General features: G+C 38.8%; 2 long non-coding RNA genes across 2 annotated transcripts in view; both read left to right on the top strand.

The window, feature by feature from the left end:
• LOC138958561 (uncharacterized) overlaps nucleotides 1-2366 on the top strand; it is a 3981-nt gene extending 1615 nt beyond the window's left edge. The window contains exon 2 of the long non-coding RNA XR_011453436.1: nucleotides 492-2366. This is a non-coding gene — a long non-coding RNA (uncharacterized lncRNA). The remainder of the gene's footprint in view (nucleotides 1-491) is intronic.
• A 194-nt stretch (nucleotides 2367-2560) lies between these two features.
• On the top strand, nucleotides 2561-7441 carry LOC138958560 (uncharacterized). Its single transcript, XR_011453435.1, has 2 exons — nucleotides 2561-3931; nucleotides 5968-7441. It is a non-coding gene; the product is annotated as an uncharacterized lncRNA (long non-coding RNA).
• The last annotated feature ends 1307 nt before the right edge of the window (nucleotides 7442-8748 follow it).

Genomic DNA, 8748 nt, shown 5'->3' with positions numbered 1-8748 from the left:
AATTCAACACATTCAGTGACATGGTACGTACTCGAGTTTTGACGAATCGAAACACCTCAGTTGGCGTAGAATGTATACCATTAATCAAATGAGCCGATTCGACTTCACCATCTCATAACTTTCCAGGCTTTCAAAATGGATAAGACCATCCCTCCACTTAGACTCGAGTCATACCACAAACCAACTGTCTTGATGCTTTCTAAGCAGTGTGATTCTGTTTTAATGAATGGACTCCTCAACCGACACTAGAGCCAATTTGCGAAAATTTTTAATTAATTTAACAGGAAAATGCCCATTCTGCGCAGGAAGCTACCAGGGTGATGTTGGGCAGAACTGTTTTCACAGAAAAGTCTTCGTTTCCTTCGTGTCTTTCTTTCTATCTGTGTCTACTTTTCCAAGAGTTGTACCTGCATTGTCTTTGATTGTATTGTAACTTTTCATTTCTGTGGGTTTTTTGTCTGATGACGATGGCCGCGACTATACGGTCACAGTCATCTTGAGGGAGCAGATATTGCGGCAGAAATGCGAAGACTGGAAGATCCTCTACTACTCTCTCTGGAGACGCTACTGTTACTCTTCTGGTTCCACCAGCGACACGGTTTTGGTCTAGTTCTAATACTATCGGTTTCCCATTCTCTCTTACTCTAATTTAGTCTATTTTTTATTCAGTTTAGTTATCAATCTGTCTTTTTCTAATTTCTTATTCTGCCTAGTTCGTATTTAATTAATTCCTTATTCTGCCAGGCTTTTAGCTTCGTGAGAAAGATCTACATGTACACGTATTTTGAATGGACTCAAAATGATTGGAATTGAATCACCAGAAATCATTAAAACAAAATAGTGCATAACAACAAAATTATATTCCAATAACTGGGCGGGGATATAGCTCAGTTGGTAGCGCGCTGGATTTGTATTCAGTTGGCCGCTGTCAGCGTGAGTTCGATCCCAGTTTCGGCGGAAATTTATTTCACAGAGTCAACTTTGTGTGCAGACTCTCTTCGGTGTCCGAACCTCCCCCCGTGTACACTACATTGGGTGTGCACGTTAAAGATCCCACGATTGACAAAAGGGTTTTTCCTGGCAAAATTGCTTAGGCACAGTTAATAATTGTCTACCTATACCCGTGTGACTTGGAATAGAAGGCCGTGAAAGGTAAATATGCGCCGAAATGGCTGCAATCTACTGGCCGTATAAAATTTCATCTCACACGGCATCACTGCCTAGAACTGTACCCACGGAATATGCGCGATATAAGACTCATTGATTGATTGATTGATTGAACTGTATTTGCATAGTTTTGTTCCCGGGTTTGTTTGGGGTTTTCTTTTTTTTCTGATATCTATGAATCGAGTTCCTACAATTAAGGTTATTTAATTTCGGTCTATTTGCGATTTATTATGCATCATTTTGTGTTTATGTTTACATTGTTTACCTTCAAAATTTTCGGAAAATCTGCAAAACAAAAACTAAGAAAAACTCAAGAGAACGTAAACTAGTGACAAAGAGTCAAAATCGCTCGTATTTTCCTGATATTTTGCATCATGTTAGTTAAAAATAGATGAATTCAACTACGATAAGTCTTGAGTTCAAAAGAGACAGTTTGTACCGATTCAACGAAAAAAGTTACAACGCTTATAGTCTCTGTGAAATGATATACATGTATCATTTTACACAATGATGTCTGCAGTTGCTGGCATGAAACAACTTAAACTGGACGTTGCAATGCGACACTTTTTTTTTAAAACTGATTGATTGATGTATTGCCTTAGATACTGTCAGTTAAGTTATTGCTAATGTGTAGTGCTACTGTCTGAACCCTATCTTTGATGGTGTGTGGAAACGTTCTTTGTGGCCTCGAAATGCAAACACATTTAAATGTGGTTTAAACAAGACTTTTCTTTTGTCAATTTTAACATAATTATGATACAACAATAACAGAGAAAACAATAGGGACACGATCTCTCAAGTAAACGCTTACATTACGTGCCCACTTTCCAGTTTCAGATTACTTAGATTTAGGCCAATTAAATTGTTCTGTTATTGAACACTTAACCCTGGGAAAATTCAAGAAAAAAAATCAGAATATGTTTGTGTGTTTACTGTCGTATTACACATATTTACAAGGGAAGTAGTACCTTACTTTTGTTGTTCTCAATGGCGTATTATTTGCATCCAACTATTACTTCTGTAGTTATTATGATACCTTGCTTTCGCCTTCCTCAAAAACTGTTTTGAAATTGTTTTGCTTGTGCCATTTGCAACGTGTTTTTGTTTGCATTCTCCTGCATTCATTTCGCTAACATTTGTGTCTGCCTTGAAGTTGAATAAAGTTGTGCTGCCCGCTATTGTTCAGGTAGGGCTGTTTATTTCTGTTTTACTGGTTGAGTGTCTGGTTGTTTAGTATTTGGTCTTTAATTTACTTTTGTCTGAATCTGAGGAATTGGATGTGTGTGTGTGTGTGTGTGTGTGTGTGTTTGAATGTGTGTGTGTGTGTGTGTGTGTGTGTTTGAATGTGTGTGTGTGTGTGTGTGTGTGTGAGTGTGTGTGCGTGTGTGTGCGTGTGTGTGCGCGCGCGCGCGACGCGTGCATAACTGTGAGTGGGTGTATTCCTGTGAGATGAAGTGTTTATGGTGTCCATTCATTGTGACACGACCTACATCTTTTTAGTTAAAAACGGGGAAATACCTTAGTAAACACACTCCTTTACTCCACAACCACGCCCGAAATCGGAAACATGTGGTTTTTTTCAGTTCATCCGACTAAGAATATATTTCAAAGTAGATTTTATGTATATTTTAACCATTTTAATTACAACAATTGTGCCATACATTCGCAGTATGCGACTTTTTTTTCACAACGTTCTCGAAAATAGTGGCACGCTCAAAATGTTTCAGTCGACTCGTATCTTAATACAGTTACGCCAGTGTTGGAGTTCAAGTGTCAATAAGAGGTACTTAAAAAAAAACCAGAATACATGAAATGTAAATATGATGTCAGACGAAAGAAATATGCATTATTGAGATAATTATGATATATTTAATAATAATTTATTTCCACCTAAAACCTCGCATGCATGAAAACAAATCCCATGGTTGTGATCGTTAGCTTTGTTAATAAGGTCATGTACACTTTTATATTGCACTCTGAAAGGAGCGTAACTCATAAAGCAACAACGCAAATCTGATTGTTAATATTGCCAAAAAGTTGAGAAACGTTCATGATTACACTTTTAATCAAATCAATTCAAATTGTAGCAATTTATCTCAGTCAATTCAATCTTTTATATTGAAATCGTGAATCATATATTGCGTGGCTTATTTTGGAGAAGAGTATAACCAATCCTCCATGGGAAAAACACAGGGGAATATTGCTCAGTACCAGGAAGCAAATGACATGGTCACAGAAATAACACTCTATTCCTATAACGAAACACGGTTGCCTACCTCGTTCACTCAGCGGAAATGCACGCGGTTTGACCATGCTCAGCCCGTGATGTTATAAGCCTTCACACCTGCACAGAGGGGGCGTATAGCTATAAGCACATGTATCTTTGGTAAACCCATCACTACCTAGAAAAGACCAGTGAATTCATCTGGACGACCGGGCTGCAGATCTGGCCTTTCACTAGTTATTTCGACCGCAGAAGAACAAGAAGAACGAGAAGAACACAGACAATAAGAACAAGAACAAGAAATACAACCGCCGTAGCATATTACATCTCTTCATTTTTCTTCTTCGTGAGACATTCCTACTGACCGCTGGTACAATTTTAACTCCAGCGGACAATACAGGAAAAGCATGTCTCCAAAACTGAGGCCATTCCAAACCGCGTTGGTTCTTCTTCTTGTGGGCAGTTTCAGCTTGTTCAGGGCCACCCACGCGGTATGGTTCAATCCACGACAGACAGCCACCGCCAGGCCCGCAGTTTTTTGTAAGTAGCCAATTGGTTATTGTTATGTTTGGATAAGTATCATCTATATCTTTGGGGTTAGTCTTCAAATTTAAAGCTCAACGCCAATTACGTTTGAAGGGCCATACTACCCACGGAGGACTTACAACGATCTGAAGAAATATCTTCCGTTTGAAAGTGACGCACGTTATTGCGCCGATTGAGACTGGTACTGACTCGAAATGAATTCTTCGTAGTAGTTTTGAAACTAAAAGAAATTACCGTTCGAAATCGACGCTCGCCCGATGGAGTATTATCTAAGAAAGAAAGGCGTGAAAGTTAAAGTTTGTACACTTAAAGCGCCATTTTGGAACGTTTTCTGACAAATTGGACCTGTAATTTAGAAACGCCTGCAATGAATTACTCAAATCTGCTCCGAAACTATGCCAAATAAATAAATTAATGTTAATCAGCGAGCTGTTTGCTGCGCCCATCTCTCCTGTGTCCGTTCGTCATCATACTTTATTTAGTTTTCATAGATACCCATTCATCAAAGCAGATTAATCAATCAATCAATATGAGGCTTATATCGCGCGTATTCCGTGGGTACAGTTCTAAGGGCAGGGATTTTTTTTTAATTTTTTTTTTATGCAATTTATATCGCGCACATATTCAAGGCGCAGGGATTTATTTATGCCGTGTGAGATGGAATTTTTTTACACAATACATCACGCATTCACATCGGCTAGCAGATCGCAGCCATTTCGGTGCATATCCTACTTTTCACGGCCTATTATTCCAAGTCACACGGGTATTTTGGTGGACATTTTTATCTATGCCTATACAATTTTGTCAGGAAAGACCCTTTTGTCAATCGTGGGATCTTTAACGTGCACACCCCAATGTAGTGTACACGAAGGGACCTCGATTTTTCGTCTCATCCGAAAGACTAGCACTTGAACCCACCACCAAGGTTAGGAAAGGGGGGAGAAAATTGCTAACGCCCTGACCCAGGGTCGAACTCGCAACCTCTCGCTTCCGAGCGCAAGTGCGTTACCACTCGGCCACCCAGTCGTTGGATTCAGGAAGTCAAACCTCTGGTCTAGCAAACGCAAGCACATTCCGTGCCACACAGAGCCAAAACGCTTCGCACTACATAAACAAACACACTGTCCTTTGAAGAATATCACCGTCTGAAAAGACTACCAAACACAGCATTTAGATTTGAAAAATATAACGCCTTCCTCGTGTGTCTTGTTATCCATCCAAAACGAACTCTGTAGCTAACGGCTCAATTTCAAACCTGTATCTCTAGCAACACTCAGGGGCGAAAGGTAGGACGAAAACAATGATTGGCGCAAAAAGGCGTCACAATGAGAATTACAGTCTGGAATGCCCATTAAAAACACAGCCGTTTTTAATTTGAGTAAATTAGCGCTCAAACCTTTATTTTCAAGGTATTCCTGGTGTGTGGTCACATCATTACAACCACCAACCTAAAATGTATAGCTTTTTTGGGCGATGAAACAGTGTTTGTTTTGGCTAGATTTTATCACTTTAAACACACACTAGAGTTGTGCATGTTCCTATAATTATACACAATACCATATTAATTCAACACATTCAGTGACATGGTACGTACTCGAGTTTTGACGAATCGAAACACCTCAGTTGGCGTAGAATGTATACCATTAATCAAATGAGCCGATTCGACTCACCATCTCATAACTTTCCAGGCTTTCAAAATGGATAAGACCATCCCTCCACTTAGACTCGAGTCATACCACAAACCAACTGCCTTGACGCTTTCTAAGCAGTGTGGTTCTGTTTTAATGAATGGACTCCTCAACCGACACTAGAGCCAATTTGCGAAATTAATTTAACAGGAAAATGCCCATTCTGCGCAGGAAGCTACCAGGGTGATGTTGGGCAGAACTGTTTTCACAGAAAAGACTGTGCCTTCAAAGTATTCGTTTCCTTCGTGTCTTTCTTTCTATCTGTGTCTACTTTTCCAAGAGTTGTACCTGCATTGTCTTTGATTGTATTGTAACTTTTCATTTCTGTTTTTTTTTTGTCAGATGACGATGGCCGCGACTATACGGTCACAGTCAACTTGAGGGAGCTGATATTGCAGCAGAAATGCAAAGACTGGAAGATCCTCTACTACTCTCTCTGGAGACGCTACTGTTACTCTTCTGGTTCCACCAGCGACACGGTTTTGGTCTAGTACTATCGGTTTCCCATTCTCTCTTACTCTAATTTAGTCTATTTTTTATTCAGTTTAGTTATCAATCTGTCTTTTTCTAATTTCTTATTCTGCCTAGTTCGTATTTAATTAATTCCTTATTCTGCCAGGCTTTTAGCTTCGTGAGAAAGATCTACATGTACACGTATTTTGAATGGACTCAAAATGATTGGAATTGAATCACCAGAAATCATTAAAACAAAATAGTGCATAACAACAAAATTATATTCCAATAACTGTATTTGCATAGTTTTGTTCCCGGGTTTGTTTGGGGTTTTCTTTTTTTTCTGATATCTATGAATCGAGTTCCTACAATTAAGGTTGTTTAATTTCGATCTATTTGCGATTTATTATGCATCATTTTGTGTTTATGTTTACATTGTTTACCTTCATAATTTTCGGAAAATCTGCAAGACAAAAACTAAGAAAAACAAAAGAGAACGTAAACTAGTGACAAAGAGTCAAAATCGCTCGTATTTTCCTGATATGTTGCATCATGTTAGTTAAAAATAGATGAATTCAACTACGATAAGTCTTGAGTTCAAAAGAGACAGTTTGTACCGATTCAACGAAAAAAGTTACAACGCTTATAGTCTCTGTGAAATGATATACATGTATCATTTTACACAATGATGTCTGCAGTTGCTGGCATGAAACAACTTTAAACAGGACGTTGCAATGCGACACTTTTTTTTAAAAAACTGATTGATTGATGTATTGCCTTAGATACTGTCAGTTAAGTTATTGCTAATGTGTAGTGATACTGTCTGAACCCTAGCTTTGATGGTGTGTGGACACGTTCTTTGTGGCCTCGAAATGCAAACACATTTAAATGTGGTTTAAACAAGACTTTTCTTTTGTCAATTTTAACATATGATACAACAATAACAGAGAAAACAATAGGGACACGACCTCTCAAGTAAACGCTTACATTACGTGCCCACTTTCCAGTTTCAGATTACTTAGATTTAGGCCAATTAAATTGTTCTGTTATTGAACACTTAACCCTGGGAAAATTCAAGAAAAAAAATCAGAATATGTTTGTGTGTTTACTGTCGTATTACACATATTTACAAGGGGAGTAGTACCTTACTTTTGTTGTTCTCAATGGCGTATTATTTGCATCCAACTATTACTTCTGTAGTTATTATTCGCCTTCCTCAAAAGCTGTTTTGAAATTGTTTTGCTTGTGCCATTTGCAACGTGTTTTTGTTTGCATTCTCCTGCATTCATTTCGCTAACATTTGTGTCTGCCTTGAAGTTGAATAAAGTTGTGCTGCCCGCTATTGTTCAGGTAGGGCTGTTTATTTCTGTTTTACTGGTTAAGTGTCTGGTTGTTTAGTATTTGGTCTTTAATTTACTTTTGTCTGAATCTGAGGAATTGGATGTGTGTTTGTGTGTGTGTGTGTGTGTGTGTGTGTGTGTGTGTGTGTGTGTGTGTGTGTGTGTGTGTGTGTGTGTGTGTGTGTGTGTGTGTATGTGTGTGTGTGTGTGTGAGTGTGATATTTCTTGCTTCTTTTTTTCTCTAAATTTCTTGATTTCTTGATTATTGTCTTGGTTTCTTGATTGATTTTTTTTCTTTCATTGTGCATCGTGTACTAACGCATGAATGACAGCATGCTTGATGTTATAGCTACTGCCAATTGAAAAAATCGATTAGCAAAGAAACGGTTTGTATTAATTACTACACTTGTTCAATACGATATCTGTTTAAATGCTATTAAATACTTTCTCTGTCACATTCAACCACTGTTTAGTATGCTTACACAACTTTTCATTTCTCTGTCATAAACGCGATTCCCACTGGGAAAAAAAGACAAAACTATTGCTTTGCGTTTTTTCTCTTTTGATAACAACAGCAAAGAAAATAAGACACCGGATAGGAAGAAGAAGATGTCGACGACGACAACGAAGAAGAAGTACATTATCAACAAGAACAAGATAAAGAACAAAAACAACCTCTGTAAACATACAGACAAAAGCAACATTGAGAAACACACACACAAACACACAGGCACCATCAAACACTCACAGACAGACACACTGACACGCACGCACGCACGCACGCACGCACGCACACGTGCAAGTCGTCCTCAAAACGGCAAACCTGTGCAATAGTTGCATGAGGTCTATAAAAAGTTTAAAAACACGCCTATGAAAACACCTTCAAAACCAAAGCGACAGTCCAAATCCGGTCTACACGAATGTAAACAAGCCATTTATATGCACACACACATAGGCCTACACAAAGATCAAGCACAGCATCCGCATTGTCAGTCATTGTTGCACACTACACTGCATGCTGCGCCCACAAATACGGAATGGGTTAACCACGCATTCCAGGAACATGAATAAGTGCATGATGAATACAAATGCAAACTTACCTGTTTGCAAGTTCAAATTTCCCTTCAAACTGCTCTCGTCACTTTTCGTTGGAATACACACTGAGTCACGCCTACGCAAACCACCACCCCCCCCCCCCCCCCCCCCCCCCCTTACTAAAAAAACAACAAGAAATTCAGTTGATCCCAGGATCAACAGGGGCCGAAACATTGACAATATCAAAGAAACAGGAAGTTGTACACCTGTTGGTACAGGTAAACAAAATAATAGT

The sequence above is a fragment of the Littorina saxatilis genome, linkage group LG2 (assembly GCF_037325665.1).
Source record: "Littorina saxatilis isolate snail1 linkage group LG2, US_GU_Lsax_2.0, whole genome shotgun sequence".
Classification (NCBI taxonomy): domain Eukaryota; kingdom Metazoa; phylum Mollusca; class Gastropoda; order Littorinimorpha; family Littorinidae; genus Littorina; species Littorina saxatilis.
Note: the sequence above shows the minus strand (reverse complement) of the source record. Positions and strands in the feature narration are given on the sequence as shown.